This window comes from Salvelinus namaycush, chromosome 4, assembly GCF_016432855.1.
Source record: "Salvelinus namaycush isolate Seneca chromosome 4, SaNama_1.0, whole genome shotgun sequence".
Taxonomy (NCBI): domain Eukaryota; kingdom Metazoa; phylum Chordata; class Actinopteri; order Salmoniformes; family Salmonidae; genus Salvelinus; species Salvelinus namaycush.
Window position 1 is genome coordinate 68,859,139 of NC_052310.1, and position 8,689 is coordinate 68,867,827.

General features: G+C 40.8%; 1 long non-coding RNA gene across 1 annotated transcript; it reads left to right on the forward strand.

The window, feature by feature from the left end:
* Window positions 1-216: 216 nt before the first annotated feature.
* On the forward strand, window positions 217-5,951 carry LOC120045703. Its single transcript, XR_005476745.1, has 6 exons — window positions 217-329; window positions 441-487; window positions 876-978; window positions 4,247-4,355; window positions 5,424-5,519; window positions 5,649-5,951. It is a non-coding gene; the product is annotated as an uncharacterized LOC120045703 (long non-coding RNA).
* Window positions 5,952-8,689: the final 2,738 nt, after the last annotated feature.

Genomic DNA, 8,689 nt, shown 5'->3' on the forward strand with positions numbered 1-8,689 from the left:
ACAACCACTAAAGGCTACTGGACAGACCCCTATGTCCAGTATTTTGTGAGGCCGGTATGAGAACGAAAGGCTCCAGAAATCAACAGAGGCAAGTCAATGTATATATCTGCCAGACCCAAAAACACATTTGTTAAAAAAAATTAAAAAAAACCTAGCTTTAAGAAGGTCTGCTTCATACTATGTTACTAAATCTCTGTTGTCTTCTGTTAGGTTACTATGCCTGTTTGTGGGGAATGAACCACCTGGATGCCTTCCTCAGGAAGACAGTGTGTAACTGTCAGATAGTGAACCTGGGGGCAGGGCTGGACACCACTTTCTGGAGGTTAAAGGTACTGGTCTAATAATCCCATTAAACAAATGCATTTATTTTACTGTACAATCCATGCTTGTCCTTGGTTTGTACTTTCATTGTCTTTCGTTTGTCATATTTGTGTTTTTAGGATGAAAACCTCAACCAAATTGCTGGCAGGACAATACACAACAAAAAGTAAGCCGTTTTATTTTTCCTCTTTGGAAAACTTCATATACATCACAGTTTTAGGTTTTATTTGTATTGACATAATTGTGGTCTCAGTAATGTCAGAAATTGACCTGTAGAGGGAGGCAGAGCCTGTCCAGCTAAACTTGTAGAGAGATCATCTCTTAATAAGAAACACACCTTATTGTGTAGTTATAATGTTGTGCACCTCTTCAGGACAAAACCACTGCTGTCAATACCTCTTATTGAGACCTATTCCACAGATTCATTATTACTAAGTATTGACATTAAAGACATTGACTGATACAAATCAACATGATAACTGAATGGGATTGTCTCTTATGGTGACAATTGATTTTCACTTAGTCTTCATTTGTATTGTCTGTGTGTGTTTCAGATGGCCACAGCCTAGACTCAGACATGCACTGCATCATCGGTGCTGACCTCAGGGACATCCCAGGCCTAGATGACAAACTGAAGAAGTTCCACCTCAACCCAGAGTCAGTGAAAATAACATATTGAATATGTTTTGTTAGACTGCTTTGCAAGAGTCTAGCCAATTGAAGTAGCAGTATACGGCTGTATCAGTGGATCAGCAGTTGTGCTGTAGCAGTACAGTAGTAGGTTTGGTATGGGATTGATGTCTTGGGCTGGCAGTGTTCTTTCACTGTACCTAACTCGTATTTATGGTTTTGGCCAACGCGGCCGAGTGTTCCGCAGTCAGTTCCTGATCACGACAATCATATACAGTTCAGTCAGAAGTAGAGGTTGACCGATTATGATTTTTCAACGCCAATACCGATTATTGGAGGACCAAAAAAAAGACGATACCGATTAATCGGCCAATTTATTTATTTGTAATAATGATAATTACAACAATACTGAATGAACACTTTTATTTTAACTTAATATATTACATTAATAAAATCAATTTAGCCTCAAATAAATAATGAAACATGTTCAATTTGTTTTAAATAATGCAAAAACAAAGTGTAGGAGAAAAAAGTAAAAGTGCAATATGTGCCATGTAAAAAAGCTAACGTTTAAGTTCCTTGCTCAGAACATGAGAACATATGAAAGCTGGTGGTTACTTTTAACATGAGTCTTCAATATTCCCAGGTAAGAAGTTTCAGGTTGTAGTTATTTTAGGAATATTTCTCTCTATACCATTTGTATTTCAAATACCTTTGAATATTGGATGTTCTTATAGGCACTATAGTATTGTCAGTGTAACAGTATAGCTTCCGTCCCTCTCCTCGCCCCTACCTGGGCTCGAACTAGGGACACATCGACAACAGCCACCCTCGAAGCATCGTTACCCATCGCTCCACAAAAGCCTGCTTGCTGAGCAAGGGGAACAACTACTTCAAGGTCTCAGAGCGAGTGACGCCACCGATTTGAAATGCTATTAGCGCGCACCCCGCTAACTAGCTAGCCATTTCACATCGGTTACACCAGCCTAATCTCGGGATTTGATAGGCTTGAAGTCATAAACAGCTCAATGCTTGAAGCACAGCGAAGAGCTGCTGGCAAATGCAAAAAAGTGCTGTTTGAATGAATGCTTACGAGCCTGCTGCTGCCTACCACCGCTCAGTCAGACTGCTCTATCAAATATCAAATCATAGACTTAATTATAACATAACACACAGAAATACGAGCCTTAGGTCATTAATATGGTCAAATCTGGAAACTATCATTTCAAAAACAAAACGTTTATTCTTTCAGTGAAATACGGAACTGTTCCGTATTTTATCTAACGGGTGGCATCCCTAAGTCTAAATATTGCTGTGACATTGCACAACCTTCAATGTTATGTCAAAATTATGTTAAATTCTGGCAAATTAATTACGGTCTTTGTTAGGAAGAAATGGTCTTCACACAGTTCGCAACGAGCCAGGCGGCCCAAACTGCTGCATATACCCTGACTCTGCTTGCACGGAACGCAAGAGAAGTGACACAATTTCCCTAGTTAAAATAAATTCATTTTAGCAGGCAATGTTAACTAAATATGCAGGTTTAAAAAATATATACTTGTGTATTGATTTTTAACAAAAGCATTGATGTTTATGGTTAGGTACACATTGGTGCAACGACAGTGCTTTTTTTGCGAATGTGCTTGTTAAATCATCATCCATTTGGCAAAGTAGGCTGTGATTCGATGAGAAATTAACAGGCACCGCATCGATTATATGCAACACAGGACAAGCTAGATAAACTAGTAATATCATCAACCATGTGTAGCTAACTAGTGATTATGTTAAGGTTGATTGTTTTTTATAAGATAAGTTTAATGCTAGCTAGCAACTTACCTTGGCTTCTTGCTGCACTCGCGTAACAGGTAGTCAGCCTGCCACGCAGTCTCCTCGTGGAGTGCAATGTAATCGGCCACAATCGGTGTCCAAAAATGCCGATTACCGATTGTTATGAAAACTTGAAATCGGCCCTAATTAATCGGCCATTCCGATTAATCGGTCGACCTCTAGTCAGAAGTTTACATACACCTTAGCCAAATACATTTAAACTCAGTTTTTCACAATTCCTGACATTTAATCCAAGTAAAAATTCCCTGTTTTAGGTCAGTTAGGATCACCACTTTATGTTAAGAATGTGAAATGTCAGAATAATAGTAGAGAGAATTATTTCTTTCAGCTTTTATTTCTTTCAGTACATTTCCAGTGGGTCAGAATTTGACATACACTCAATTAGTATTTGGTAGCATTGCCTTTAAATTGTTCAACTTGGGTCAAACGTTTTGGGTAGCCTTCCACAAGCTTCCCACAATTAGTTGGGTGAATTTTGGCCCATTCATCCTGACAGTGCTGGTGTAACTGAGTCAGGTTTGTAGGCCTCCTTGCTCGCACACACTTTTTAAGTTCTGCCCACAGATTTTCTATAGGATTGAGGTCAGGGTTTGTGATGGCCACTCCAATACCTTGACTTTGTTGTCCTTAAGCCATTTTGCCACAACTTTGGAAGTATGCTTTGGGTCATTGTCCATTTGGAAGACCCATTTGCGACCAAGCTTAAACTTCCTGACTGATGTCTTGAGGTGTTGCTTCAATATGTCCACATAATTTTCCTACCTCATGATGTCATCTGTTTTGTGAAGTGCACCAGTCCCTCCTGCAGCAAAGCACCCCCTTAACATGATGCTGCCACCCCCGTGCTTCACGGTTGGGATGGTGTTCTTTGGCTTGCAAGAATCCCCCTTTTTCCTCCAAACGTAACAATGGTCATTATGGCCAAACAGTTCTATTTTTGTTTCATCAGACCAGAGGACATTTCTCCAAAGTCCCCATGTGCAGTTGGAAACCGTAGTCTGGCTTTTTTATGGCGGTTTTGCAGCAGTGGCTTCTTCCTTGCTGAGCGGCCGTTCAGGTTATGTTGATATAGGACTTGTTTTACTGTGGATATAGATACTTTTGTACCTGTTTACTCCAGCATCTTCACAAGGTCCTTTGCTGTTGTTCTGGGATTGATTTGCACTTTTCGCACCAAAGTGCGTTTATCTCTAGGAGACAGAATGCGCCTCCTTCCTGAGCGGTATGACGGCTGCGTGGTCCCATGGTGTTTATACTTGCGTACTATTGTTTGTACAGATGAGCGTGGTACCTTCAGGCGTTTAGAAATTGCTCCCAAGGACGAACCAGACTTGTGGAAGTCGACAATTTTTTTTTTCTGAGGTCTTGGCTGATTTATTTTGATTTTCCCATGATGTCAAGCAAAGAGGCACTGAGTTTGAAGGTAGGCCTTGAAATACATCCACAGGTACACCTCCAACATGATGGATCGTTTTGGCCAGGTGATGATTGAGAATCTGCAGCGTTGTCAGTGTAACCTGGCAGGAGTGGGGGTGTGTCAGTCACTGGAATCCCAGGTACAGTACCCTCAATCCTCTAGCAACTATACAACAACCTTACAACAACATATCAAAACACCTTTTTGTTAGATCTGAAGGGACGTTACAGATAAATATAAAGGAAGCGCTGATAATGGGGCATGGTTAGATAAGGTACAAATTGTGACGCAAATGCTGTCTATACGTTGCTGAGTGGGTGCCTTCCAGGCCTGTATAGAGGAACACTTTTGTGATTAGGAGATCCCAAATCTGTGTTTACAACAGCTGCGTCAGTCTCCAGATTTCTCACAGTCTGAAACCAAACCACGGTCTCAGGGCCGAAGACTTATGAAGTCACTTAGTCAAGAGTTTTGCTTGCTTTAGAAAGTTTACATTTTAGTCATTTAGCAGACGCTCTTATCCAGAACAACTTACAGGAGCATTTCGGGTTAAGTGCCTTGCTCAAGGGCACATCGACAGATTTTTCACCTAGTCGGCTCGGCGTTTCGAACCAGCGACCTTTCGGTTACTGGCCCAATGCTCTTAACCGCTAGGCTAGCTGCCTCTCTAGTTTTTCACTCATTATGATACGTTGCTTGGAAATATTAAATATTGAAACTTGATCAAATGTCACCCCAAACACTGAACCAGAATCTGGGCCTTACAGGAGACGTTGATATGGCGAATCTCCTTTAAGCCCAGGAAGCAGCCATTGAACCTGCCATTCACCAGCTTTTCAAGCTAAATAATGTCAAAACATGTTCATTACTCACCAAATATGGAGTTTTGATTAGCAACTATCGTCATTTACTGCCGGTATGAGTACTAAATCATGACAATTAAACGACAAATCCCAAGTGTTGATTTTGTGCAAGACATTCCCTGAAGTGGAACATGTTTGCATTAGTTGAAAGAGCACTTCCTAAAGACGGGCTGGGAGAATGTAGATGCTCTGGATATGATGACTGTGTACAGTGTTATACCTCAGGATGACGTGGCAAGGTAAAACACACTGTTACATACAGTAGGCCAATGGTACATCTCATGTTATTCCTCCGTTTTCACATTGTTTAGATCTAATAAGTTTCTCCACCTTTGTTTATACAGAATAGAGCATCTGGAGTTTCTGGATGAAAAGGAACTTCTGCAGCAGCTCCTCCAACACTCAGTATCTGCTGGGCCACCAAGGACAAGTTCAAGCAGGTACATATGGGTTAGATTAGTCACATACACATTATTTGTAAGTCTGTACATTTGGATACAGAACATTGTTTTATTTCTATCGCTATTCATGACAAGATGACCAATGACACTATTGTCTGCTTGTTCCAGGACTCTCACAAGTTGCTTTCTGAACCTGGACTGTCTTGTCTTAAGCCTGTTTATCTGTGCCATGAAAAAACCCATCAACACCTTCATATCAGACTCAAGTCTTGTCTGCTCTGTGGGAAATGCATGGCATCAGCAGAATTCTACTGAATGTGTTTCCGTTGCATCCCATAAGAGCAACCACTGTCTCCAACATGCTTTTGTGAAGAGAAGGGATGTTTCCGCTGGAAGTGTGATACAGTGCATTCGGAAAGTATTCAGACCCCTTGACTTTTTCCACATTTTGTTGCGTTACAGCCTCATTCTAAAATTGATTACACATATTTTTTTCCTCATCAATCTACGCACAATACCCCATAATGACAAAGCAAAAACAGGTTTTTAGAAGTGTTTTCACATTTATACAAAAACAGAAATACCTTATTTACATAAGTATTCAGACTCTTTGTTATGGACTTGAAATTGAGCTCAGGTGCATCCCATTGATCATCCTTGAGATGTTTTACAACTTGGGAGTACACCTGTGGTAAATTCAATTGATTGGACATGATTTGGAAAGGCGCACACCTGTCTATATAAGGTCCCACAGTTGACACTGCATGTCAGAGCAAAAACCAAGTCATGAGGTCGAAGGAATTGTCTGTAGGGCTCTGACACAGGATTGTGTCGAGGCACAGATCTGGGGAAGGGTACCAATAAAATTATACTGCATTGAAAGTTTCCAAGAACAGTGGCCTCTGTCATTCTTAAATGTACGTTTGGAACCGCCAAGACTCTTCCTAGAGCTAAACTGAGCAATCGGGGGAGAAGGTCAGGGAGGTGACCAAGAGCATGATGGTCACTGACAGAGCTCCAGAGTTCCTTTGTGGAGATTGGAGAACCTTCCAGAAGGACAACCATTTCTGCAGCACTCCACCAATCAGGCCTTTATGGTAGAGTGGCCAGACTGAAGCCACTTCTCAGTAAAAAGCACATGACAGCCCGCTTGGAGTTTGTCAAAAGGCACCTAAAGGACTCTGACCATGAGAAACAAGATTCTCTCATCTGATGAAACCAAGATTGAACTCTGGCCAGAATGCCAATCGTCACGTCTGGAGGAAACCGGGCACCATCCCTATGGTGAAGCATGGTGGTGGCAGCATCATGCTGTGGGGATGTTTTTCAGCGGCAGGGACTGGGAGACTAGTCAGGATCGAGGGAAAGATAAACATAGCAAAGTACAGAGAGATCATTGATGAAAACCTGCTCAAGACCTCAGACTGGGGCGAAGGTTCATCTTCCAACAAGACAATGCAATAGTGGCTTCGGGACAAGTCTCTGAATATCCTTGAGTGGCCCAAACTTGAACCCGTTCGAACATCTCTGGAGAGACCTGAAAATAGCTGTGCCTAACCTAACAGGGCTTGAGAGGATCTGCAGAGAAGAATGGGAGAAACTCCCCAAATACAGGTGTGCCAAGCTTGTAGCGTCATACCCAAGAAGACTCAAGGATGTAGTCGCTGCCAAAGGTGCTTTAACAAAGTACTGAGTAAAGGGTCTGGGGGGGGGGGGGGGGGGGGATTAATAGATTTTAGAATAAGGCTGTAATGTAACAAAATGTGAAAAAAGTCCAAGGGGTGTGAATACTTTCCGAATGCACTGTGTGAATGACAAGACACTGGTAGCTTAAGGACATAAGCCCTAGCCTTCATTTCATTTTATCCATCAGTCTGTTCTGCACTGTCTGTTTCTAATGTTCATTCAGACAACATAAAGAAGGTTTGCTGGATGTTGGAGAAAAGTAAAAGGAATATTTATTTTTATTTGTCAAGTTTTTAATGTGCCATTGTGTTGTGAACTGAAATGTTTTGTTTATTTAGAAATGTATTGCTAAGACAGATATTTTCTTATGTATAGAAATTAGGAATTAATACTTTGGATGCACTTTAACGGATCTGTTTGATTCAATTGCTGGATTTGCAGTAGCAATAGATACAATTGCATGTAACTAGGAATCTTGTCTGAAAGAAATAAACAGGGCATTTTCACTCAGCAGAGCAATTTCAAGTCCTCGCAAGTGGTCCAACAGTACCAATGACATGACAATGCATGTCTATGGCGGTTGAATAAAGCTGTTTAATATTTGTGTATGAAAACCTGACCACCATCATGTGGTCAACAAACTGTACATTTGATACCATGAAAGTCCAATGTCATTTCCACATGGATGACACATTGTAGTTACAGGGCACAGAAAGGAAATGTTTGACTTTCGCCTGTCGGCCTCTGTGAACTGTGTCCTGATGGTCAGACCTGTGTTTTTACAGAGAAACATTAACCAAATATGACCTTGTGTACACTGAGGTAGAGATAGCAGCACTAGAGCACTGAAGACATGGTAAGGCTAGAGAGATGTTTATAACACTGAATTACAGTGCCTAGTAAAAATCCACACCACTTGCAGTCTTTGCATTATTTAGCTTATTTTGGCTGTTCTTGCCATAATATGGACTTGGTCTTTTACCAAATAAGGCTATCTTTTGTATACCACCCCTTCCTTGTCACAACTGATTGGCTCAAACGCATTAAGAAGGAAAGAAATTCCACAAATGAACTTTTACCAAGGCACACCTGATAATAGAATTCCAGGTGACTTCATGAAGCTGGTTGAGAGAATGGCAAGAGTGTGCAAAGCTGTTATCAAGGCTACTTTGAATTATGTAAAATAAATTTTGATTTGTTTAACACTTTTTTGGTTTCTACCTGATTCCATATGTGTTATTTCATACTTGTGATGTCTTCACTATTATTCTACAATGTAGAAAATAGTAAAAATAAAGAAAAACCCTTGAATTGCTAGGTGTGTCCAAACTTTTGACTGGTACTGTATATTAATTAAAAAGATATTACTTTTTTTTTTACACGATTTCCCAAAAGTAGTGCACTGGGCCTTTACTAGTCCTGTATTAGCGGACCAATATAGCCATCTGTAGCGCAGACAAACATTTTATAGGCACATCAGGTGCAGGAAATTAGGTGATCATCAGTCAGTGTCCCAGCTTGCA